General features: G+C 48.1%; 3 long non-coding RNA genes across 5 annotated transcripts in view; 1 reads left to right on the top strand and 2 right to left on the bottom strand.

The window, feature by feature from the left end:
- Positions 1–528: 528 nt before the first annotated feature.
- LOC144310298 (uncharacterized) lies at positions 529–8,695 on the bottom strand. 2 transcript variants are annotated; one of them, XR_013376018.1, is made up of 5 exons: positions 8,604–8,695; positions 7,844–8,047; positions 7,212–7,366; positions 5,946–6,148; positions 529–3,799 (listed from the first exon to the last, which is right to left on the bottom strand). It is a non-coding gene; the product is annotated as an uncharacterized LOC144310298 (long non-coding RNA). The 2 variants fall into 2 exon arrangements; XR_013376020.1 differs by having other exon boundaries at positions 7,844–8,078; positions 8,604–8,681.
- A 37-nt stretch (positions 8,696–8,732) lies between these two features.
- Positions 8,733–24,729, top strand: LOC144310297 (uncharacterized). Its single transcript, XR_013376017.1, has 3 exons — positions 8,733–8,851; positions 21,889–22,022; positions 22,955–24,729. It is a non-coding gene; the product is annotated as an uncharacterized LOC144310297 (long non-coding RNA).
- Positions 23,115–26,031, bottom strand: part of LOC144310295 (uncharacterized) — a 63,925-nt gene continuing 61,008 nt past the window's right edge. For both annotated transcript variants that reach the window (XR_013376007.1, XR_013376009.1), the window contains 2 exons: positions 23,461–23,605; positions 23,115–23,129 (listed from right to left, as the gene is read on the bottom strand). This is a non-coding gene — a long non-coding RNA (uncharacterized LOC144310295). The remainder of the gene's footprint in view (positions 23,130–23,460; positions 23,606–26,031) is intronic.

The following is a 26,031-nucleotide window of genomic DNA, read 5'->3' as shown; positions in this document are numbered from 1 at the left end:
GCTATTAACCATAAATTTAAACAAATGAGCTGCACTGTTACGGGAATGCCATTCTATCCACGGGCGCCCTGCCGAGGAGCGTGTGCGACATCTGTTGAGTGATGCATGATTGTGTTTCAACATTATCACGATAAGACCTGATCTGGGGCTGAGTCTGCTCATGTGGGCTCACTGGGGGGAAATGGGAATATTGAAAAAACAAAACAAAATAAAATTTGCTCTTTCGGTGACAGTGTTGGAGAACCTCATGTCTAACCTCCGAAACTCAGCTGGTGCAAGGTGACTTTTTATTTTTTTAAAGATTTTATTTTATTTTTTTAATTCATGAGAGACACACAGAGAGAGGCAGAGACACAGGCAGAGGGAGAAGCAGGCTCCATGCAGGAGCCCGACGTGGGACTCGATCCCAGGACCCCAGGATCACTCTCTGAGCCCAAAGCAGACACTCAATCACTGAGCCCCAGGTACCGCAGTGGGGTGACCTTTTCAACAGAGTGACCGAGTGCTAAGAATGCTTTCTTGCCAACATCTCTCTGCCTATCTCTGAGGTCGCCCACCGAAGCCAGTCCAAGGTCAGTTCACCACAGAGCCACCAACCAACATTTCCAACAGAAAGCCACGACTTTGGCCTCCATGCCACATCATTATACCTTGAAATCGAGCTCTTGACGGGCTGTGCTTGAAGTGTACGACTTTAGCTAATTAGAAGGCTAAAAAATGCAACTTAATGAATTCAAGACTTGTTTATGCGAACCTGCCAAGGCATTTGGCAATGAGAAAGTGTGATTTGGTGAACATCTGATTACAGGCCGTGTGGAATTCCACATGCGGAGAGGCTGGGTTGGATCGGACTTTTATTGAACTGTTGTCTAGAATGTGGACTAATTTCCGACTACCTCATAAGGACTTCTAAGCAGGGTTGACAAAGGATTTATCATAATTATTGCTCTGGCCAGGGCCGTGATTATAAGTGATACACGTGTAAGTTGTGTTTATAAAGTTTCTGCATCGCAATTAGAACATGCTGTGATTTTTCTCCCTTTAGTCTTGCTTTCCTGCTCACGATGACTTCCTTTTATGAAACTTGCCCTTTTTTCTCTCTCAAATTAATACCTGCCAGCGATTTCCTTGGGGCAGAACAGACTCCCAGCATATACCCACATGCATTCCCCAGGGGCTTTTGACCTGCCATTTTGCAAGCCCGCCCCTGAGAAGGTAGTGCAGCTACCAGTGCTTCACCTGGCTCTCCTTTTCAGAGCCACGAACTGAAAGTAATGTGCAATACCATCCGGCACTCTATTCTTCCTTGCTTAGCTCCAAGCAATTCTAAAATCATAGAGTACATGGAGGACGTGTCTAAAAAAGGAACAAGATGGGGTTCAGGGGGCCGAGCAGAAATAGATGGGAAGGGAAGAGAATGTGGAAATATCATCAGAAAATGTTGCCCTGCTTGTTGGATGTAAAGTTCTGGATGCGTCTAGCAGACGCATTAGGATGTAGCAGATTAGGATGTAATTCAAAACGCCCCGCGCACATGTGACTTTTGTCTCTTTGAGCTCTCAGGATCTAAAAGGTATGTTTAAAAATCTCCAACTAGCAAACACTTAATGATTTACCTATTCTTCCACATAATGCAGTCTACTGTGGATTTATTGGTAGAACCAGTATAGAATCATATTTTTTTTCTTTTTAAAACAAAATAATAACTTGAGAAGTGATAACATAAGAGAATCAAGACCCAGAGAGAGCATGGCATGGGCCCCCAGCTCCATCCCGCCACAGAGTTACCATATGTCCCAGTTAAGATCTACTGTGGTAGCAGCACTTGGGTGCCCAAGTGTGGGATACAGTGTCAGGAGCTGCAGGCACCAGCTGTGCATGACACCCCCACACACCTCGCCTCTGCTCATCTTGTAACTGGAAGTGTGTCTCCTTTGAGCCTCTTGCCTGCTAAGGAGCATTTTGAGTCTCCTGGAGGGGAAGGGAGCCCTCAGGGTTGTTGCAGACTTGCATGGTCATGGAACGCTCTTTTCCTGGAGCACATCTCAGAGGGATTAGTCCACTTTGGAGAATAAGCTACACCTAGAGGCCTGGTGATTGCCTGGTTCAAATCCCAGGTCCACTACTTCCACCCTGAGTGACCTGGGCACAGTCACTTAACCTCTCTGAGCTTTGTTTTCCTCATCTATAAACCCCGGTTACCATGAATGTCAATTCCACAGGGTGGCTGCAGGGTTTACATGGAAAATGCACAGAAAGCACTACAGCACCTGGAAGTTAGTAAACCCTTGGGAGTATTAGCTATCAGCATCATAGCTACTTTTTCTTGATTATGGTTCATTGGAATTAAGGGTGAAGCTGAGGCTGAATGGCATTACAGGTTTTACATGTGAATTTCTAAGCCAAGCCACCTGGGCTCACATGTTTGCTTCCCAATAGACCAGCTGTGTAGCCTGTAGCAGGTGGTTTAGCCCAGACTTCATTTTGTCACAGCTCATGGGGGTGGAGGGAGGATGGCCACAGCCCCCAGCTTACCAGTTATTAAAATTCAGCGAGAGTGTGTGTAGGCACCTAACATAGGTTTACACAACCAGGCACCACCGTGACTTTGGAACACAGCAGAAGGCGATCAGACCCGCTCCCAGGCTCTGTTCTGCTCAGGAAGCTCCCTGAGGCCAGGAACCATATCTCCCACCTCCTGCTTCGCTGCCCTTGCACCACGCCCCACGCTGGCCCCAGGCCTTTCCTCAGGACGGGCTGTACCACTGACAGTGCGCTTCCCCACTAGGCCCCCCATCACTTTGTCAGCTGACTACATCCACTACATTCACACGGCTCTGGTCATCAAAGACGGAAGCCCTGGACGAGCAGCCTCAGCACCAGAGCAGCTTGCTGACTGCACAGCAATGTCCTCAGTGGCTGACACCTCAGGCTAGATAGAGCTCCCAGATGAATCCCCATCACCTGGATCTAAGGGCCTGACCTTTCCTCCCCACCATCCTGCTGTTGGGGTGAAGCCTGAGAAGCCAGAGGGGGAGCATGACCCCTTGGAATCTCAGTGGGTGTCCACTCCCACCCATTGGCACTAGGCCCTACTTCCACTAGACGGCCCCTCTCAGTACATGCCAGGTCCTAACAGCTGGCAGGTGGTGCCCTTACCAGCTAAACAACCAGAAAGGTTCACTTCCATTGTGATTTTGTCATCCAGTCTTTTCCAATGGGACTTGGGAAGAGTCTAGAACCCAAGTATAAAAGGGCTTGATGCAGAGATTTTACCCTGGAGACTGCTCAGGAGCTCTCAGCACGCCTGGGGGGTCACCGACAGACAGTCCCTCCCATGCCAATGGCTTCTTGCATTTCTTGGACCATCAGAGGACATTCACAGGACAGGCCACAAGGACCACAGAGCCAATGCCCGCAGGAGCATTCAACATGGATCAGGAGCTGTGGGACGTCTCTGAGCTTCAGAGTCGTGAGGCGTGCTGTGCCTTGGCTGCCTGCAGCAGACCATCTGTGCCTCCATGACTCAGCCTCCACTTTGGGAGGTCTAGACTAAGCCTTTGGGAGAGCCGGCTCCGCATCCGAATGCAAGCGTCCTCTCAGTCCCGAGCAGCCTGTGGCCTCTGGGCAGTGAAGTTCTTCATTTGCAGTGTGATTATAATAATCATACCTCCCTCCTAGTGTTGATCCTAGGATGGATTGAGCTTGTTCCTGGGGCCAAGCAGCACATGTGGGGCAGTCACTCTCATCTGTGCCCCCGGCACCATCTCTTAGTTTATCCAAGCCTCCACTTGCACATCTGTAAAATAGGAGAATAATCAATGACAAAAGTCCCTACAACCCTTGGTAACAAGCTGACAGAGGAGGAAGTCAAAATATACCAGCTATTGTTCCAAAAGTGCCTATTGACAGTGATATTGATCCAGCCGTGCCCTGTGACAACCACTGAGAAGCAGGAAGGACCACCTGGCCAGCTGAAGTCAGAGGAGCTATTGCTGGATGGGGAGGGGGACTAGATTCAATCAACCACCCAATATCCCCCGAAATATTTCCCTGACACACTTCTCCATCAGGATGCAGGAGACACACATGCAGGGGCCAGGCAGGGTGATGTCATGATAAAAATCACTAAAATAACATCCAATGTGCAAGAGATCAAAATATACATCTTTAGTGTAACTGCTTGCTCTTTCTGTCCGCTCCTCTGCTCGGTGGCTCTGCGACGGCATGGCCTGCGGGTCCCTGCTGTCGACATCAGCCAGAGCGCCCGTGTGGCCACGATGCAGAGCAGGTGCTTTCCCAGCATGGCCTTCCTGAGTTCCACAGCTGCCAGGTAGGTTTGTGCAAGTGCCTTATGCAGACGTGGAAACCGAGGCCCAGTGATGACCCTCCTGGTCCAAGGCCCGGACCCAGTCTGTCTGACTGTTCTCTGATATCCACTACATCGCTCTTGCCTTTTTTTCTAAATAAATCCTCCGACACCTCCAAGGTGAGGTCCTACCGCCTCAGACACACGTTCTCAGGGAGGCAGAGAGGCATGGCCGTGCCTGCCAGGTGCATGAGTCTGCCACAGGAATCAGTTCTTCAGCTTCTTGGCTTTTGAAGAGAACTCTTAGTTATCCTTTAAAACCCAAGTAGCCCCTCTTCTGTGTGCCTCCCATGGCTCTTTCAAGTACTCTGTGGCTCCCATAACTCATCACATGTCCTTCAGCAAAGCCAGCCATCTTCCTAGACACCTTCCCCCACTTTCCCTTTCTGGAGAAGCTGCCCTGCCAACGTCCTAGCTCCTCCACCCTCCCTACCCTGCAGCAAAACTGGCAACTTCCCTCTCTCCCAAGGAAAGGGGAATAGAAGAGGCCACAGACCCCCTCCATATGATAAGACACCTTATCATATTTCCCTGCAATTATTCTGTGTCCTACTCAGTCACTCCCTCCTTGCACAATGTCAGCCACTTATCAGAAACACAAATAAGAGCACTTGAAGCCACATAGAAATCTGTACTGGAATCCCACAACCCCCTGATCGTGCTGCAAAGGCCACTCATGTGCCAAAAATGGACCACCAACTACCCAGCAGCCTCAGCAAGCCGTCAGTCACAGGACAAAGCCACCACCGCCACCGCCGCCACCACCACCACACACAGGCCCTGCTTCACCCGCAACTCAACCCCACCCTTCCCCAGCCACTCTCCCCTCTTTGCAGAGTTTGGAAGTCAACTTCCCTGGATGGGGTTCAAACATCTCTACCCTTTTATCAGCTTTTTAGAAATGGAAGTTACAACTCTAAGGGGATTGCTGAGCAGAGATTGAGCGGTTCCAGGGGAGGAAGTAATGGAGGGTGAAGGGGTTCAGTTTCAAAGGCGTCTAATGGAACCTCGGAGGAAGCCTGCGTAGAATACAGCACTTGTCCTCTGAGCGCCAGGTCTCATTAGAGAGAGCCAGTCAGAAGAAGAAGTGAAAATGTCAAGTAGGAAAAGAAATTAGGGTGAGTGAGGATTTCATGGTGGAAGGAAATATTTAACTAAGTGCATTATTCATTTTTCATTGACTCAAATGCCAGGGGCTTTAGCTCATAGTGTGGGGTTGGCAAGAACGTCCAGACCCAGCACAGCTATGCAGTTAAACTTTTTTTTTTTCCTCTCTTGTAATCTCGGGTAAAGATTTCTGGTCCTTTGGGGTCTTTGGGCTGAGAGCAAATATTCCATCTTCTTTGGGGAGACTCTGCCTTTTTGCTTGATGGAAAAATGGAAACGGTAACCCTACTTGCACTCGCACTCCCCTGGTCACCAGGACTCCGTGGAGTCACCCAATCCCCTGGGGTCGGCCGGAGGGAGGGGGGCTGGTCTGTGAGTCAGAGCCTTCCTTCTGACATGGGCCTGCTGTTTCTTGCACTTCCGTTGGGGACTCTGCGAGCCCTTCTGGAAATAGACAGAATTGCCTTACTTGTTCTTTGTGACGGTGACATACAACAGTTGGTTTCTCCTTCTCATTTGACGTGTTTCAAAATGTCGTAGTGACTGCAAACTATTTCCCTAATTGATCCGGAATGCAGACTAATTCCCATGCCCCGAATTGGTTCGTGTGTTCCAAATTTAGAAATTGTTTCATACATTTAAGATGATCCTCCTTAGAATTGCAGTTTAGAGCTGTGTTTCACAAAAAAAGATCAAAAAAAAAGAAAGAAAGAAAGAAAGAAAGAAAGAAAGAAAGAAAGAAAGAAAGAAAGAAAGAAAGAAAAAAGTAGAAGACAGTGAACTCTGATCTGATCTTAAACTTTTTTTTTTTTTTTTTAGAAATCCTACAGGGGGGCAGCCCCGGTGGTGCAGCGGTTTAGTGCTGCCTGCAGCCCAGGGCATGATCCTGGAGACCCTGGATCGAGTCCCACATCAGGCTCTCTGGATGGAGCCTGCTTCTCCCTCTGCCTGTGTCTCTGCCTCTCTCTCTCTCTGTGTGTGTCTCTATGAATAAATAAATAAAATCTAAAAAAAAAAAAAAAAAAGAAATCCTACAGGGTGTCTGGGTGGTCAGTGGGTTGAGCGTCTGCCTTTGGTTCAGGCCATGATCTCAGGGCCCCATGTCAGGCTCCCTGCTCAGCGGGGAGTCTGCTTCTCCCTCTCCCTGTGTGCGCTCACTCTCTCTCTCTTTCTCTCTCTCTCAAATAATAAAATCTTTTTTAAAAATCCTACAAACATTTCAGTAATAATCCACAATAATGCTAACAAAAATAGAGGCAAATATTTATTGACACTCAGGACCTATGAGGCACCATACTGAGTATCTTACCTACAAAATGCATTGAATTTTCCTAATTATTTGTATAAGAAGTGTGCCCACAGACACTCATAGAAACGCCCACAGAGGCTCTCAGGAGTGGTGTGGCTTCCTCAAGCTGGCACAGGCAGTACAAGGTGGACCCAGAGCCATGGTCTTTTTGGTTAGGATTCACAGTAATCTGAGTCCCTCGTGGGTACAGAATTTACTGGCATCCAGAGGAAAAGTGTTACACAATACTGATGCCACAGCTTGGAACCCAGGGATGACCCTACCACAACCTTCTGGTTGAGAAAAAAATAAGCACCAGCACCCGCTGTCTTTTTTTTTTTTTTTTTTTTTTTTTACTTTTTTTAAAAATAGGAGTTGGATAAGCAAGATGTGGCAAATTTGTATAATGCAATATTACATAGCACCAAATTTCTTCTTCGCACTCACCCATCCAAGAGACAGTGGCTTAGTTCAGACGCTGGAGACATTTCTTCCATCCATACCCCACTGGCCAGCAGTTGGTCACATGCCCATGTGCTGGAGGCTGGGACACATAATCCTTCCCCGGCAGCTATGTGCCAGCAACACTTGAATTCTATTACCTAAGGCAAAGGGAATGTGGATACTGATGGCCACTAGCTGTGTCTGCCATCATCTTACTCATGCTGTGTCCTCCACATCTTTTCCAATCTCCAGGACATAAGTCTCAGATCAATAAACTCACTGTTCACAGGTTGCCAACCTCTATAAGAACCCCCACCATCATTCTAAGCTTCTGGAAGTCCCAACATTCAATGTAAAAATTCTCTTATCAGCACAGGTAAGGCAAATGTTGTTCATCTCCATTTACAGTTGAGGGTATAATCTCCATGCTCCCCGAATTCCTTATCAGTAGGACCTCAATTTTATCCAGGGTGATAATATAGCCGCCCTTCTTCCCTGCATGAAAAATGCTACATGCTCTATGTAGATGCTCTCTCTTCCAGGAAGTAGAGCTTAACCCCACCCTGAGTGTGAGCGGACCCAGGTGCCTTGCTTCTGAAGAACAGAGTTTGGAAAGGGAGTAGCAGGAAGCTTACAGTGGAGAAGCCCCAAAGACACTTTGTTAAGCAGGAGATGGAGGTGAACAGCACCAGTGATGCGTCAGGTGGAGATGAAGCCCCTCCGATGCCATGTTGAAGAGAAGGACGTTTCATCTCTGTGGTGTGCTTTCCCAAACACAAAACTCAGTCTGATCATGAGAAAAACTCAGGTTGACAGACAAACCCAAGTTGAGGGACAATCTGCAAAAGATCCAAACAGTCCTCTTCGAAACTGTCAAGGTCATGAGAAACAAGGAAAGTCTGAGAAATCGTCGCAGCTCAGCAGAGGCTAAGGAGACACAGAGCCTCAATGCAAGGTGGGATCCCGGATGAGATCTACAGCCTGGGGCTTAGTTAACAGTAATGTACCAATGTGGATTTCTTACTTTGCAAAATGTGCCATTGTTATGGAAGATAGAGACCCTTGGGGAAATGGTGCAGGGTATATGGGCACACTCTGTACTGTCTCAGCAACTTTTCTAAGACTCTAAAATTATTCCAAAACAAAACATCTGTAGAAATAAAAAATACATAGCATCCCTAGCAGTTAAGGGATGACCAGATGACCCTGTCCTGGCCAATGAGATGGGAACAGATGACTGTCCACAGAGTTGGTTTTGGGTAAGGCTTGCGGGGGGGAGGCTGAGCATGCATTGGATGTGTGTGCTTGGGCACAGCATGCATATATGCATGTAAGTGGGTGTGTGCATGTGTGTTTAATAAAATCCTGACACATGCCTCCTGCCCTTCCTCTTACCACCTACTCCATGCCTGAGAAGCAGGCTTCCTCCATGTGCCAAGGGGAGGAAGGCAGCATGCTGGAAGGAGACCCAGTTCTTAGCAAGTTCCTTCAGCCTTTATGACATGCAATTCCATCTTTGGAATTCTGGTCATGTGAGAAAATCATGCCTCATGGCTCAGCCTCCTTTGGTAAAACACGGTCAAGTTCCTGTACAGCTGAGCCCACCCCTAATTTAAATCAGGTGGAACCCCAGGAAATTGTGGGTATGTGATTGTCTCTGCCCGCAGTAGAGATTTATCATGATGCCAATCATTAACTATTTTATTTCTATGGCAGGATCATTTTTCCCTGTATGGTATTAATATGTATGTGGTTCAATGGCGGGAAAACTTGAAAACTCTCAAATCCTTGCCTTCTTGAAAAGCTGGTTAAATAGGGTGTATGTGTGTGCATGCATCTGTGTGTGTGAGAGAGATGTGTTTTTTTACATGATTTTGAAGGATAACAGTCTGTTGTGTGGATGTATACTAGGTGCAGGCAAATTGGATGTTTCTATTTGGCAAGGAAGGTGGGATTCCTGATGCTGAGGCCTTAACCAGTAGGCTGGAAGACAAGGCCAACTGAAGCATTATGAAATACTTATGTCTGTGGCTTCTGTTGTATATGTCCTGGGCTCATGGTCATTATTCTTTCGTGATTTTTAAAATCTTATGCCTAAAAGTTTATTTTCCATAATTATAAAGTAGATGTGCATGTTTACATTTATGTAAAACGTTTGCTGTGTAAGGGTTTTGTTGTTGTTGTTTATTTCCTTAAAGATCACTATATCTAAGTAAAATATGAAGGTCAGGCGCACCTGGGTGGCTCAGTCCCTTAAGCATCTACCTTCGGCTCAGGTCATGATCTCAGGGTCCTGGGATTGAGTCCCACATTGGGCTCCCTGCTCGGCTGGCAGTCTGCTTCTCCCTCTCCCTCTGCCCCTTCCCCTGCTGTGAATTCTCTCTCTCTCTCTCTCTCTCTCTCTCTCTCTCTCTCTCTCTCCCAAATATTTTTTTTTTAAAAATGAAGGTCAGCAATAAAATAAATAAACACAAGGCATCGATCTCCTTCCAGCAATGCTGGGTCAGGTTGCCTTTTTTCTAAATATTACTGAACCATCTCCTATAAATCTGGGTCACAAAGAGTAGCAAACGACCACTCTCCAACTGTCTTCTTCTAGGGTAAGGAGTTGATCTCTTAAGAACCATAATAATAGGTTTTAAATACCGTGTTTTACCTGGTGGCCTTAATACCTCAAGCAACTCGGTAAGAGATTCCCGACCATTCCATATTGCACACGAGACTGGACACCCCACGATTGGTGTTTAAAAGAAATTCTTATCTTCCCAACCATTTCACTCCTACGGATCTACCCCAGGACCTGAAGATGGGGACTCAAGCCCTTGCACACGGATATTCACAGCAGCACTATTCACAACAGCCAAAAAGTGGAAACAATGCAAATATCCAGAAACCCATGGATGGGTAAGCCAAACGCAGTATCTATAGGCTGGAATGTTACTCAGCAGCAAACAGGACTGAGGCACAGACACGGGCCACCACGTGGATGAACCTACAAACATTATACCCCATGAAAGAAGCCAGCCATGCAAAGCCACATTCATATGATTCCTCTTCTATCAAATGTCCAGAATAGGTAAATCCACAGGCAGAACACAGGTTGGTGGCTACCAGGAGGGGACAATGGGAAGCTATTACAAATGAACAAATACAGTTTTCCTTTGGGGTGATGAAAATATTTTAGAACTTGGGATAGAGGTGGTGTTTCACAATATCATTAATGTGGTAAATGCACCTGAACTGTACTTTTTTAAATTTCTTTATTTATTTATTCATGAGAGACACACACACACACAGAGAGAGGCAGAGACACAGGCAGAGGCAGAAGCAGGCTCCCTCTAGGAATCCCAATTCGGGACTTGATCCCAGGACCCTGGGATCATACGCCAAGCTGAAGGCAGACCCTCAACCACTGAGCCACCCAGGAATCCCTGAACTATACTTTCAAATGACTCATTTTATGTTTCATGAATTTCACCTTTGATTTAAAAATGTTTTCTTCAATGTGTTTAAATACATGATAAAACAAAATAATCGTCCTACAAAATGCCTTATAATTGATGTAAAATAAAGTAAAATCAGCTAGCCCGGGCCAAGAAGCTCCACACAGTTCGCACCTGCTGTGTGTGGTTACCTATTGCTGCATAATCAACCACTCCAAAATGTGGTGGTTTCAAACAATGACAACACCTGTTTTGCTCACAAATCTGTGCATGGTGCACAGATCAGTAGGACCTGCCCACCGCTGCTCCACACAGCATCACCCAGGACCCCTCAAGGTGGAGGCTGAAATCTCCTGAAGGTGAGCCAGACCACCTGGCTGGTGGCTGATGTTGGTGAGGACCTTGGACGGGGCTGGGAGCAGGACACTTCCACATGGCTTTTCTATGGGCTACTTGGCTTTGTCATGGTGTGTTGACAAGGGCCCAAAGCACCCCCAGAGGTCCAGGTGGATGCCGCCCCACCTCCTGTGACTTAGTCTCAGCCACCATATGCCGGGAAAAGCCTTATTAATAACATACAGCTAGGAATCTTTTTATTTTTTTTTTTTTTTACAGCTAGGAATCTGATGGTAGTTTCAGGTTGTTGATGGAGTTGGTTTCTGGGTTTTCACCGTAGAACTTAGAGTCACTCCTCTGCACACCCTGATCTTAAAGGATCATGTGGAAACATCCAGCAAAAGCCCCACACCACTGAACCCCACATTTGAACACTGACACCCTCTATCATCAGCTGCCTCCCATTTACAGCCACGACGAGCACCCCGCAGGCTGGACACGTGCAGCCAACACCACACACACTGCAAAGTAACTTAATCATTAAACACATCTGGACTTGTCCATTCGATAACTTTTCATTTCCCAAAAAGAGAGAAGAAAAAAAGAAAACCTATCCAAAGTTGTTTGGGTTAAATGTCAGCATTTTCATCTTAGGGATGAAAAACCACTTTGTTCTAAAGCCAGACTTCCCTGGAACACACTGTTAGGATCAACTAGTGCATTTTTAAAGGAAGAGAGAGGTACCTTGATTGCTCAGTCTCACTCCAAAATTCAGCATCCTTCCAAGGTGCCCTACAGGGTGCAATAGACTCATTCTTCCTTCAGGAGTCCCCAGCTTTCTGTAACCTCATCACTGGGGTCCCACCAACGGCTGGGGAGCCTGTCTGGGAGAAGCAGGCAGCCCCACTGAGGGGCCCCACTCCCGTGTCCCCACTTCCCCGTTCACGGTGCCCTGCGGTGTGCAGGCCCAGTCCCAGTGCCTCACTTGGCACGCTTTGTGGGAGGTGGAGGTTACACAGAGCTCTGACCCCCAGGCCACCCTCGCCAACCCCTCCTTCTAGAACCACAAATGCAAAGCAGTGGTGTCTCTCCACATCAGCGACCACTTAACCTAAATAAAACAGGTAAGCCTGTGCTCCGAGGGGAGGGCCTCTGGCGCTCAACCTGTTGGAGGTTATCACTGTCGTGTTTGTCCCATGACTTTATTGGAGAGGCAGTTTCCAGATCTGTGAGAGCAAAGCTCACGAGCTCTTGAAAGACTGAAGGACGGGCACGCCCAAGCCAGTGGCCAGACTCAGCATCACTGACCCTCTGAGGGCTGATGGCACATAGCCCCGGGCGACAGAGGCCAGCTGCTGGACATGAAAAGCAGGTTGCTTGGTGGCTTCACCCCTCCTGGCTTGGTGGGCTGATGCATCTGGAATGGAAGTGCAGCCGTGGGCTCTGCTAGCCGGCGTCCACACCTGCTGCATCTCCCAGCCCCATGTCACTGTCCCCTGTTCCACTCTGGCCATCTTGCTCAGTCTTCAGCTGCTGGGGTCATCAGGAGCTGCCTGGTGAGTCTGAACAGCAAGAGCGAGGGCTGGAGGCTGCAGGTGGATGGACAGCAGAACAGTCTGTCTCTAAGTCTCTGAGCCAGTGTGCTCACCTGGAGGACGGAGACTGTAGTTACCTGGCTCTTAACCCCTTACACTCTCACACACACACACGAGCTGCAGTGATTTTTTTTCTTTTGACATTTAAAAAACATTTCTTAAAATTTCAGGTTAATTCACATATATACTGTAATAATAGTTTCAGAGGTATAATTTAGTGGTTCATCAGTTGCATTCAACACCCAGTGCTTATTCCATCACGTGCCCTCTGTAATGCCCATCACCCAGTTACCCTGTCCCTCCACCCCCTCCTCTCCAGCAACTCTCAGTTTGTTTCCTACAGTTAAGAGTCTCTTATGGTTTGTCTCCCTCTCTGATGTCACCTTGTTTTACTTTTCCTTCTCTTTCCCATGTTCATCTGTTTTGTTTCTTAAATTTCACATATGAGTAAGATCATAAGATAATTGTCTTTCTCTGATTGACTTACTTCACTTAGCAAAATACCCTCTGGTTCTATCCATGTCGTTGTAAATGGCAAGATTTATTTTTTGATGGCTAAGTAATATTCCATTATATATATATATATATCATATCTTCTTTATCCATTCATCTTTCGATGGACACCGAGGCTCCTTCCACAGTTTGGCTATTGTGGATGTTGCCGCTATGAACATTGGGGTGCAGGTGTCCCGGTCGTTTCACTACTTTCACTACATCTGTGTCTTTGGGGGTAAATCCCTAGCAGTGCAATTGCTGTGTTGTAGAGTAGCTCTTTTTCCAACTTTTTGAGGAACCTCCGTATTGTTTTCCAGAGTGCTGCACCAGCTGGCATTCCCACCAGCAGAATGAGGGGATTCCCCTGTTTCCACCTTCTCACCAACACCTATTGTTTCCTGAGCTGTTAATTTTAGCCATTCTCATGGTGTAAAGTGGTATCTCATTGTGGTTTTTATTTGTATTTCCCTGATGCCGAGTGATGTGGAGCATTTTTCTCATGTGACTGTTGGCCGTATGTATGTCTTCTTTGGAGAAATATCTGTTCATGTCTTCTGCCCATTTCTTGACTGGATTTTTTTGGGGGGGTTTTGAGTTTGATATGTTTTTTTTGAAAGATTTTTAGATACTAGCCCCTTATCTGATAAGACATTTGTAAACATTTTCTCCTATTCTATAGGTTGTCTTTTGGTTTTGTTGACTATTCCTTTTGCTGTGCAGAAGCTTTTTATCTTGATGGAGTCACAATAGTTCATTTTTTCCTTTTGTTTCTCTTACCTTTGGGGATGTGTCTAGCAAAGAGTTGCTATGGCCAAGGTCAAGGAGGTTACTGCCTGTGTTCTCCTCTAGGATTTTGATGGATTCCTGTCTCACATTTAAATCTTTCATCCATTTTGAGTTTAACTTTGTGTATGGTGTAAGAAAGTGATTGAGTTTCATTCTTTTGCATGTGGCTTTCCAATTTTCCAAACACCATTTATTGAAGAAACTATCTTCTTTCCATTGGATGTTCTTCCTTATTTCATCGAAGTTGAGTTGGTCATACAGGTGAGAGTCCATTTCAGGGTTTTCTATTCTGTTCCATTGATCTGTGTGTGTTTTTGTGGCAGTGCCACACTGTCTTAATGATCACAGCTTTGTAATACGGCTTGAAGTCAGGCATTGTGATGCCCCCAGCTTTGGTTTTCTTTTTCAACATTCCTCGGCTATTTGGGGGTCTTTTCTGGCTCCATACACATTTTAGAATTGCTTGTTCCAACTCTGTGAAAAATGTTGGTGTTATTTTGATAGAGATTGCATTAAATATAAAGTATGGACATCTTAACAATATTTGTTCTTCCGATCATGAGCATGGGATTATAGTCACTTTTAAAACCTGTCACATGTTGTTCCTCTGCTCAAAACCCTCCAGTGGCCTTACCCTTCACTTTGCATTAAAAGTCTTGGCAGAGCCCACAAACACTGACCACCTTGCTGTTTGCACCCAAAGACACCTGCCTCAGGACCTTGGTACTGGCTGTTCCATTCCCTCAGCCTAGGGATTCTTCTCCAGAGAGCCTCCTTCCACATGGCCCTGTGACCTTGTTCAAATGCCCATCCTCTGAGGGGCTGTCCCCAGTCCCCTGTGTCACATCTCTGCCCACTGCCCCCCGTTACTGGCTGTCTGTCTATGCCTTCCTGACAATTTTCACCACAGCATTGGTCTCCTTTGTTCATGGCTAGCCCAGCCATCCCCATACCCAGCCTGGGACCTGGCACACATGAGCCCCAGTGGCCTCATGCCTTGTGGGTCCTGAATCAGGGGCTGGGCCTAGATGATGCAGGTGACCCCTGGACTGGGCCACAAGAGGCCTACAGCTTCTGCCGTGCACTCTCAGAACACCTGCAGCCCTGAGCCATCTCCCTATGGGAAATCCGGCTTCCTCGAGGCCACCATGCTGGAGCAACTTAATCAACAGGCTATGTGAAGACAGAGAGGTCCCATTCACCTAGTCCAGCTCCAGATGAGGCCTCTGGTACATGGAACAGAGAACAGTGGTCCCCCAAACCCTATAGATTCATAAGCAGATGAAAAGACCCCTGTTGTCCTGAGCCACAAAGTGTTGGGGTCATTGGTTATGTAGCAATGAGTGACCAGAACGCCTGCGGGATGGAGAAGTAGAATCAGACCAGTGTCAGGGGGGCTCCAGGCTGCCTGTGGTGAGGGTCGGGTGGACAGCATGCCCACAGCATCTGCCCCGTCCGCGTTGTCAGCCTGCCCTGCGAAGCCGTGCAGTTACAGTCAGCGCCCCTTCAGCCCACTGTACCTCACAGCGTCCACAGCAAGCCAGAAGGACTGGAGGCATCGGCGTCAGGGAGGCTGTGGGCAGACAGAGGAAGTGGCAGGAACCAGGCCTCCGCAAGATGCTCTGGGTTTCCCTTGGATCAGAGTCAGTAATTAAAATGTAACCGGATGTACATATTATTCACGTGAAATGATGCTTTGCACAAGGTCACGGCAAATTGAAATCACCTGGAAGGAGGGCCCGGGGGCCCTGGGAAGGCGCCTGTCCCCGGACCACGGACTGGAGTTCCAGCTCAGCCCAGACCCCGCAGCACCACCTCTACATTAACAAGTGTCACGTGTGGGGACAAGGGGCCCACGCCTGTCAAAGAGGCTGAAAGGTCAGGATTCCAACCCGGAATGAGAAGACGAGCATGCAGGGCTGAGGCCAGGGCGGGGAGAGTGATGGGGTCCTTGATGGGAGACTCCAGAAGGGGAGGCAAGATGAAAGGGGCCCTGAGGGACACCCCAGGATGCTCCTGGGAATGCAGGCAGAGTGCCGTGGGATCCCCCGCCCAGGCTGAGGGCAGCCTGGGAACTGGAATATTCCTGCCGATACTGGGGAGGCGAGGCTGGTGCCCCAGGCCCAGCACAGCATTTCCCACAAGCCGCCCGGCTCAGCCCCTCCGCACCCTCTGCACCCTCAGCATCCTGTTCTCCAAAGGGGCAGACCACCCCCCAGGGGCCCAGGCCACGGCCCCAGGCCTGACACGGCCGGAAGGGCTCTCATGCACACCCAGATCTGTCTGCGAACAAGACCTGTTTCTTTAAAGCAACTTTCCCAGGATGTGATTTATGTAAAATAAAAGGTGCCCGTCATAGGCGTACAGCTGGATAAATTTGGACACAGGTGTATGGTCGGGTAGCCACCAGGCCAGGTGAGATGTAGAACATTGCCCTCAGGTTAGGGAGCCTCAGGGACCCCTTTTGCTATCAGGCCCCACCTGCCCAGCCCTGGCCCCAGGTGTCACTACTGTTGGAATCTCTTTCTACCTGAAACCCCATTGTGCCCTTGGGGGTCCGGCTCCCTTCCTCCGCTCCATGTTCTGTGGGCACCCTCCTGACCACACTGGCCACGCCTGGGCCCTCTGCCACCGGGTGCTACTCCCGTGTACGCACGTGCCCTGCCTGTCTGTCCCCCCGCCCGTGTGCGGACGCTCGGGCTCTTCCCGGTGTTGGCCATTAGCAATAAGCAAGTCTGTGTGTGGAGACGAGTCTCGGTTTCCCTCGGTGATTCCTAGGAGTGAAGCGACTGCCCTGTATACATGCGTGTCTCCCTTCATGGCAGACTGGCCACCTGCGTTCCAAAGTGGCTGTGCCCTCCTATGCTCCCACGTCTACATTTGCCACCAATCTGCTCTGGGCCCACTGTGACACTGGGACATCACTCTTCCCCAGACACCTCTCAGACTCATGACCTAGTTGGCTCAGTTTCTTAGGGTCTGGAGGCCTTTCTCTGTGAAATGACATGTTTAAATCGTTGGGCCAGAGCCTTCACGTAGCCAAGGGCCCTTGTAGTTCTCTGGCCACCAGGGAGTCTGAAATGTTTTATTCACCAAATGCATCTCACCATTTCATAAACCCATGAAGACCGTTGTTTCCAAGCAGGGACAGGAACCTGAGAGACAGTGTGTCTGGAGGGAAGCATGCAGAGAAGGAGTCGGCAAGACCCGGTTTGACGTCCCTTGCCTGCCCCGCCAGCAACTGTGACCCTGGCCAGATGACTTGGCTCCTCTGGGTCTCAGGATGCTCGTCCATAAGTGGGAGTGAATGATCACAGTCCCACTGTGGAAGAAAAGTGACACCATGGAGAGAGCTCGGAGCACAGTAGATTAGATGCTCAAATGTAGCTGCTGATGTGGTTAGACTCGCTTTCCTTTCCAATAGACTGTTTCCTAATAAATTAAATGTGCCCTTACATTATCCCTCCAGATGCCACCTCTACTGCCAAGAGGCTGTGGCTAAATCCTGAGATGGGGTCCTGCCACACTGTCCTGGCACCTTGGGCTGGAGGATAGGCTAAAACCCCTGGAGATGAAAGGTCATGCCAGCAGATCGATTAATTAGTGGCTGGGGAGGGGTCATGAACTGACTGCCACCACCACCCCGTCCCCTAACCTACCATGGCCAGGCATGCAGGCTCCTTCTAATGGTAACCTCTGTTCCAAGGCTAGCCCATGGGCTACTCCTGGGCTGCAGGCAGAGCCTCAGGGCACCTGGTACTTCCCCACCTCACTGAGGTACCGCAGCCCAGCTCAGGGCCCACCTGCCTCACAAGGCCATGCCCAGCAGATCTAGGGCCCCACTGTGATAGCGGGAGCTGGCGTCCCCAGATGCAGAGTCAGGATCTGTGGCATGAGTGTTCGGGAGACACCCTCAGGAGGGAAGGTGTAGGGGGTGTGCAGGGGAAAAGTGGAGCAGGGGTGCAGGCTGGGATAGAGTCAGCCTCAGCCTGGCCCCACAGGAGCTCTGGAGGAGAGCCTGCAGCATTGACTTTGTCCTTGCTCCAGGTGGGGACCTGGACTGCAGCCCCTCACAGGTACCGGCCATGGGGCATGGGCTGCCCTGATGTTGGATGAGGCACACAAGCCCCAGGCCGCTCCAGATCAGCTGTTCTGGTGAAGGTGCAGGTGTGTGCATCTGCTAGAGGCAGGGCGTGCAGAAGTAGAAACAGGACCAGGGGTCAGACAGGCCGCCGACTGTGCCCACTGCCCTATATTGTAACCTTATTGAAACACCCCAAGGGCAAAGGACCATATTTGTTTCCTATTTCTCCCAAAACAGATTACCACCAGTTTGGTGACTTCAAACACCACAGATGTGTGGTCAGATGACTCTAGAGGTCAGAGGTCTGGAACTGACACTCGTGGGGCACAAATTAAGGTGTCCACAGGGCTACATGCCTTCTAGAGTCTCCAGAGAAGAATTTGTTTCCTTTTCTTTTCTTTGCCTTCTCTGGGTCCTAGAAGCTGCCTGTGGTGAGGGAGTTGGCAAGTGACAGGCTGAAGTGACAGGCCATGGAATCTTTAGCTGCGTACAAAAACAAGAGGAAGGGCAGGAGGTGACTGGCACCAGGGATCCGAGATGAGAAGTCAAGACACAGGGGCCTCATGAGGATGAGGAATTACTGCATCAGGGCTGGGGGAGGTAGAAGAAGAGCCTGTGGTCACAGTGGATGTTAGAACTAGTGATTGCAGACATGGGGCCAACCAGTGGTGATGATTCCAGGAAGACTTTGGGGATGAGACAAAGTCACAGGTCAAGATGAATGTGAGGAACTACAGGTCAAGGGTCTGGGTGGGTTTCCCATGAGGCCACCCACTGCTCCCAGGGTGGACTCTGCTGGAGGAGTACTTGCAAACTCAGAGTTGCTTCCAGATGTACTGAAGTCTACCTGTTTTCCCCACAAATGGGTCCTGAAAGCATAGTTCCTGAACTGTGGTGGTGACTGGGAGTTTCTGCAAGTGGAAAGACATCTTTAGGCTCCAGTTTAGCCACCATGAAGCTTAATTTACCTGGTTCTCGGTGCCAGAGGACGGACTGTGGATGACCTTGTGGACAGGGTTTGTGCCGTCTCCAACTTCCTGACTCTGTAGCTTTATGAAAGACATAGAAGCCCTAGTGACCCCTGCTTCCTCCCCTTAAAATAAGACACTCAAATACCCACAGCATAGGGTGGACAGGTGGGTAGAGAGGGAACGTGTCCTCCGAAGGTCCCTCCAAAGTGGATTTCAGCTCCTGTCTCTACCTCATGTACGATGAGAAACATGCTTTACACCTCACCCCAGTATAACCCAAACCATATTCTTACCACTTCTGATGTGGTCTGGAAGTCTCTATTCTATTCTCGTCTAGTTTATTCTGTTCTATTTCATTAAAACACACATACACACACCACTGCTTATGAGACATTCCATCGATTTTACAATCCATTAGCCAGAAATTTTCCAAAACTAGGTTCCCCAAGTTAAAATTTTCTTACTGATGAGACTCACTTTTTCCTAAATTCAGATTTCCTGGTCAAGTGCCTGCCTCTTCTTCCCAGGTTGGCAAGGAGGAGGGAGGAATGACGGAGCTAGGGACACCCCAAATCCAGTGAAAGAAGGTGAAAGGTGATAGCCCTGGAAAGCCATCACTTTGTCATGACTCTTGTCATGGGCTGAATCCATAAATACAAAGATTTTCTACAGTAAAGAAAGGGTCTTTTACCCCACAAAGATGCTGTGAGGACCACCTTCTCAGAAGCCTAATTTAGCAAGTTATCTGGAACTAGTGGCTATCAGCTTTGCAGCTCAGCAGAGCCACCCGAGGGTTTTAAACTCCGATTCCTGAGTCACACCCCCCACCCACCTATCATGCCAGAGCCCAGAGGTAGGGTGGAGTCATGAGGAGCACTGGTTGTTTTTAAGGCTTCCCATGATTCCAGTTGGCAAGACAATAGGGAAAAATATTATTTTCAAACAAGCAAGAAGTCTGTTGGAAGTGCAGATTCTGACCATTCGGAGAATCTGGGTGGAGCCAGGGACTCTGCATTCTAGCAAGCTCCCAGGTGATGCCTCTGGGCCAGGGGACCCCACTTAGAGCATCAAGATTTTAGGCCCTGGCTGAACACAATAATCACATGAGGAGCTTTCAGACCCCATCCCAGACGAACTGTACATGAGTTTCTGGGGCCTTGGGAGGCATCTATATTTTTCTGACACTCTGTGATTGATTTCTATCATGCTTAAGTCAGGGCTGAGAGCGGCTGTTCCAATGGGTACAGACACATCCAAGATTCCTGGTTTTGACTCCCAGCTCGGGCCGTGGGGGCCTTGGGTGAGCTCCTGTAGTCTCTAAGCCTAGTTTCTCCATGGGTAAAATGAGGATGATATATCTGCATCCTGGGGCCGTGGCTGGGATTCAGGCTCAGTCAAAAGCTCTGGTGGGCAGGTGGTGACCAGCTCTTACTCACTGGGCTGAAATATATGAGGAGCATTCTGAGAAGACTCTGTCCCCACGGCAGAACTCAGGCTGGAGAGAAAGAAAAGTCAGGGGAATGAGAGGACCCCTTGTGGCCTGGCCCACAAGCTGTGCAGGGCCTTATGGAGAGGGTCTCTGTCCCTATAGCATCCATAGGGTCCTCCTAGGTTCTGTCCCAGCTCTGCCCCTTGCCCACTTCTGAGTGTCTGAGGGCCCTGCCATCCAGGAAGGGCAAGGGTCTGTTGGACAATCCGTTCCTTCCTAACTTTGGATTCAAAGATCTTAGCCTCAAACCTCAGCTCTGCTGTGTGACTGTGGGCAAGTAAATGAACCTCTCTGGGCTTCCTTTTCATCCACATAAAGTGGGAATGATAAGACATGAAGGTCACTGTGGGAATAAAAGAAAGCATTCTGTACGCACAATAAGTAGTATCATTAGAATCGAGCTGGCTTTAACGAAACAGGTATGATGGAATGGGCAGGAGTGGGATTGGAAGTTGGAAAAACTAAAAGAATAACAGTTTCACTTCTCGAGAAAAACAGCTAACTGCCCCCATGGAAATCTGTTTCCCAGCTGCACGCGCCGCCTCCCAGTCTCCGTGGGAAGGGCTGCCTTCTTGAGCAATGAGTCCCGAAAACTGCACCCACGGCTGTCCGTGCCGAAATGGGCCTCCAGCCTCCAGGAAATCGGGCTCAATCCAGTCTGACCAGACCTGTGGTGTTTTCCTGGGTGCTCAGGATTGTCTAGACGCGGCCTGGCTGTGTCCGAGCATGTGAAACACGGCCGTGGGGCCCAACCGCTCCGTTTGGCAGCAGGCTGCCCGAGTGGTTGGCGCCAGGACGGCAAGGATGACGGAGTGCTGAAATCTCCCTGAGGGCATCGTATCAGATGGCTGGGCTGCCAGCCCTGGGCTCCGAGCTCGGCAAGCGCATCCTCAGCAACCCATAGAGAGATGGGGAGGGGGGCGGCACCCTGGGGCTGAGGGAGTGATCCCTCCCCGAGTCATGAGGAGAGCCCCCAATTCCGTTCATGTCACTGCTCAGGGGGGTGAGACCAACAGCCTGGTAATGACGAGTGGGGTGCTGGCATCATGTGTAATGTGTGTGGGCCTTGCGTGCATCCTTAGATAGATGGCTGGCTGGAGATGATAGATAGATGATAGATAGATAGATAGATAGATAGATAGATAGATAGATAGATAGATAATAGATAGATGATAGATAGATAGATAGATAGATAGATAGATAGATAGATAGATGATAGATGATAGGTAGAGAGAGATGAATGGGTGGATAGACGTATAGTATCAGTATATTGGATGGATGGGTGGATGGATGGGTGGGCAGATACATAGAACAGATAGGTAGATAGTGCAGAGACAAAGATAATGGATGCTCTCAGCATACATGTTGGATGGTATAGATATGGTTGGGGATGATGCAGATAGATATAGAAATGGCAATTGGAAAATGTTGAGCAGGAACTGGGTATCTGATTATGTTGAAGAGTTACTGTTTATTTTTAGGTTTACAGAGAGTAGACGTGGACCAGTCCTGGCCAAACATCCTTCAGGGAGTTAACGTGCACACGCTGAGAAGAGAGTTTTCCTCTTAACTCTTGCAAACCTAGGATCCAACCAAACTAACAGGAAAGAAGCAGGTAAGATAAGATCATCATTAGTGCAGGTTTGCTGTCTCCCAGGCACTCACGTGGGTGGGGGGAGCAAAGATGAGCAAGACAGGGGCTTTCAGCCTCGGGTCCCACTGCCCAGTACAGAACCCACCAGCTGCATGCAGCTATTTAAATCAAAATCATTAAAACTAGATGACAGTGAAACCTCAGTTCCTCAGTCACACCAGCCATATTTCAAGTGCTCCAATAGGCACGTGTGGTGACCACATGGGACAGTGTGGTTCTAGAACATTCCATGATTGCAAAACGTTTTCCCAGACGGCACTGTTGTAGGGCGTGAAGGTCTAATAACAGATGCAGCTTCTACAGGGCAGTGAGTCGAGGTGTCCCACAGCATAAGTGAGGCCAACGATGGCTCTGTGCATACAGCAGGTGGAGGGGACAAGACTCAGGCTGGACTGTGGGGAGCTTCCCTGCCTCCATTCCCCTCTGAGAGCTCGGGGACAGTCCCTGTGCTCATAGAACCCATCTCTAGTGTGGACAGTAGCATTCATTGGCTAACCTGTCCTATTCTTGTTAATAGTACACCAGCATCTCACAGTTCACTAACCTCCAGGGTTAGTCACTACTATGTCATAGGGGGGCTCCAGGTCTGCGCCTGGCACCCCTTCCTCAGTACAAGCTCCAGTGCATGTCCCAGTGGGCATCCCAGATGCTGATCTAGTGGTACCCAGCACACAAAGCAGCAATGACCCCTGTTTCCCTGGGGTGGGTGACAACCATCAATAGCCTAAGCTACAGCCCAGCTATGGCTCACCGCTATCAGCTCCAGACACTTCCACCTGCCTGGCCTTGACCAGAGCCCTGACACTCCAATGGCCTCCTGGCTACTGAGTCCAGTTCCCAAACAACTAGAAATAAACCGTATAATTTCGACACTCCGTATTTGCTGATGACAGAAGGAATCCAAGGATGGCCTTTTCCAAAAGAGCCGTGGTGACACTGGTGCCGAAGCAGCATGTCTTGTGCAGAGGACAGCACCTATCTGGGGGAGGGGAGCCTTCTCGTCCAGGGGGCGCTCCATGCCCACATCTCGGGTCTCAAGTCACCCCCACATGTTGTCGTATTTGGAGGCTAGAGCATCAGAGAAAAACATGAAACATTCCCTTAAATCCCACCACACATAACAGGTTACTTTTATACTTCCAGATTTTCTCTCTTACAAATAGAAATTCATGAACATAAATGTGGGCCTATATGTTTGTGTGTTCTTTTATGTACATAAGTATAAAAATGCTCTTTGGGAACTTTTCCCTTTACTTAATATATCATAATAACTTCTTTGTATTACTAAGATATACAGCAATATCATCCCTTGAGTGGCTCAGGCAGTTCTATTATATCATTGTATCATCATTTATTAACGAGTTGTATCCATTAAGAGTACAGACAACAGAAAACTCACCACAATGGCTTTAAAAAGTCAGGATTATTTTCTTACACGACTGGAATCTAGAGGAAACCGTGTGGTCAGTGGTCCAACACTGTTAGTACACGGATCCTGTGTTTCTGTGGTTCTCTCTGCCATACTTCATGGCACAAGATGACTGCTGCAGCTCCAGGTGTCGTATTCACATTCAAGATAAAAAGAAGAATAAAGGGGGAAACTTTGTGAAGAACAGAGAAGCATCCCATAAACCCCTCCAGAAGATTTCTTATTTTAAGTCATGTGCCAAGATGAGCTCACCCTTGTGACAACAGGGGCTGCAGAACACTTATTTGACATGCGGCCTTTATAAGAGGAGATGGAAAGGGGGTGAGGAACCTAAAGCAGATCCTGCAGGGCTCAGGAGAGTATCTCCATGGACCTGTCCAGGTTTTCATCCTGAGTCTCAAGCTGAAGAGACATTGCCTTCTAGGGAAGAAGAAATACCACGGGAGAGCTGGGCTGGGAAACTGCCCATGGTAACTTCTGCCCAAATCCCCGAGGATGGGGAAGCTGGGACCAGGGCAGGGAGGTGATGCAGAGTGTAGGCACACAGTCTAAGGGAGGCCTAGGACTTGGGCAGAGAGAGAGAAACATGGCACACAGCGTGAGCAAAGGTGTCAAGGCAGGGTTGTCAGAGGCCTTCTAGAACTGAAGCCATGGAAGATCCAGATGGTCCTTTTTCCTGGCTTTTGAGAAAACAATATGGCAACTCCAAAAGTATTTTGCAAAGCCTTTATGTGTGTGACTCCTCATTGTCCAGGAAAAGAAAATGCTTCTCTGGGGTCTTATCATTCATTCCACTACTTTAAAATGAGACTGTGTGTGTCCCAAGAGTTAAACAGGAGGAGGGACCACCAAGTTCTGACTGTACCAATGGGAGAAGTAGGAGCCCTCTGGCTATCCTGCCAGCACAAGGGCACTTGGCAAGGCTGAGTCAGCCTCACGTGCTCAGGTTGTAAGATCAGGATTGTCAGTGGGGCTGAAGCTGCCAGAGGGGGTGTCATATGGGACAGGTGATATAGCGAGCTCTGAAGTAGCATCTCATACTAAACGGGCTGTGACTTTGTCTCATAATGACAATAGCAGCTAAAGGTCATTGGATACAGCCAAGATTTTTGTTTAAAAAAAAAATGGCTGTGAATGTAGGTACCCGTAGAAGTGCCAACGTGGTAAGGTGGGGGGTAAAGAAATCCATTTGGTAGTGCCAGCCAACCAACACAAACTCTATGCAGGGTGTATTGTCATACCCAGTAAATATTTTTTAAGGAAGCACCTATCCTTTGACTTAAAATTCTTCTTCAAGAAATTTATCCTGAGGAAAACTCTCATAAATGTGCCAAAGTAACTGCACAAGGATTTCCACTGTGGTGCCATTTGTCATAGCAAATCATTGGAAACAACTCAAATGTTCACCAATGGGGGATTGGTTAAATAAACTACAACCCTCCAAAAAAACGTACAGCCATTAAAGAGTGAAAGATCCACGTGTATAAGCATGGAGAATGCCCAAAGTCGATCATTACGTGAAAAAGAGGTAATAAAACAGAAAGTAAGGCCCATTTCCATTTTTTATTAAAAAGAAATAAAAATAATGTGTCCCCGGCGTGTGTGCAAATAGGCTCCAAGGTCTCTTAATGTGGTTATCCTGCAAGCAGGAACTGACACTCCCTACGTTATAAATTTAATAATTTTTAAAAATTTTAATACCTATGTCACTTGTTTATTTAAGAACATGTTTAAATAAAACATATAAGTGGACGAAAATAATGAACATAAAATTACAATTTAGAAGTGACTTGAGTGAACATTTTAAAAAGTAAAATCTGCTATACATCTGTAATGCTTGAACTTTTTACAAATACATATTAATTTTGCTGTTACAGTGGAGGGAAGTATTTTAAATAAAGTAAACTATCAAAAAAAGTTTTTTGAAACCCGGCTGCTAGCTCTATATAAACCTTCGGAGAGTTTATTTTGTTGTTATTAAATGTTTATTTTATTACTATTCTCCTGGATGCAGTGTCCTTCTCTGCTAACAATAAGGCATAGTAAATATTTGCATTCTCTTCACTTTGCAGAGAGCAAAAAGAACATTCCAGATGCTCTCTACAAAGTGCTTTGAATCCAATTTAAGTAAAGAAGTGCACCAAATATTATCAGAGTTGATAACCTATGTGTTATGTTGATTTCTAATGATTTTTATGAAAAATCATTAAGCACCTCCGGCAGGAACCTATTCTGGGTTGCAGCTGGACACTTTCTTGCTGTGTCCTCATAGGGCTGGAGGGCTGGAGCCCTGTGGGGAGCCCTGTGTCTTTCATAAAAACACTAATCCCATTCCTGAGGGCTCCATCCCCACCACCTAATCACCCCCCAAAAGCTCCACCTTCTAATACCATCACCTTTAAGAAATGGGATTTTAACATGTGAATTTGGAGTGACACGACATCACAGCCCCATCTTTCATCTCTGCATTGCTGTCTGTTGGCTTTACTCTCAGGCAAAAACTGCCTTCACGGAGGCAGAATGGCTGCCTAAGCTCCTGCC

Source organism: Canis aureus, chromosome 3 (genome assembly GCF_053574225.1).
Source record: "Canis aureus isolate CA01 chromosome 3, VMU_Caureus_v.1.0, whole genome shotgun sequence".
NCBI lineage: Eukaryota > Metazoa > Chordata > Mammalia > Carnivora > Canidae > Canis > Canis aureus.
Note: the sequence above shows the minus strand (reverse complement) of the source record. Positions and strands in the feature narration are given on the sequence as shown.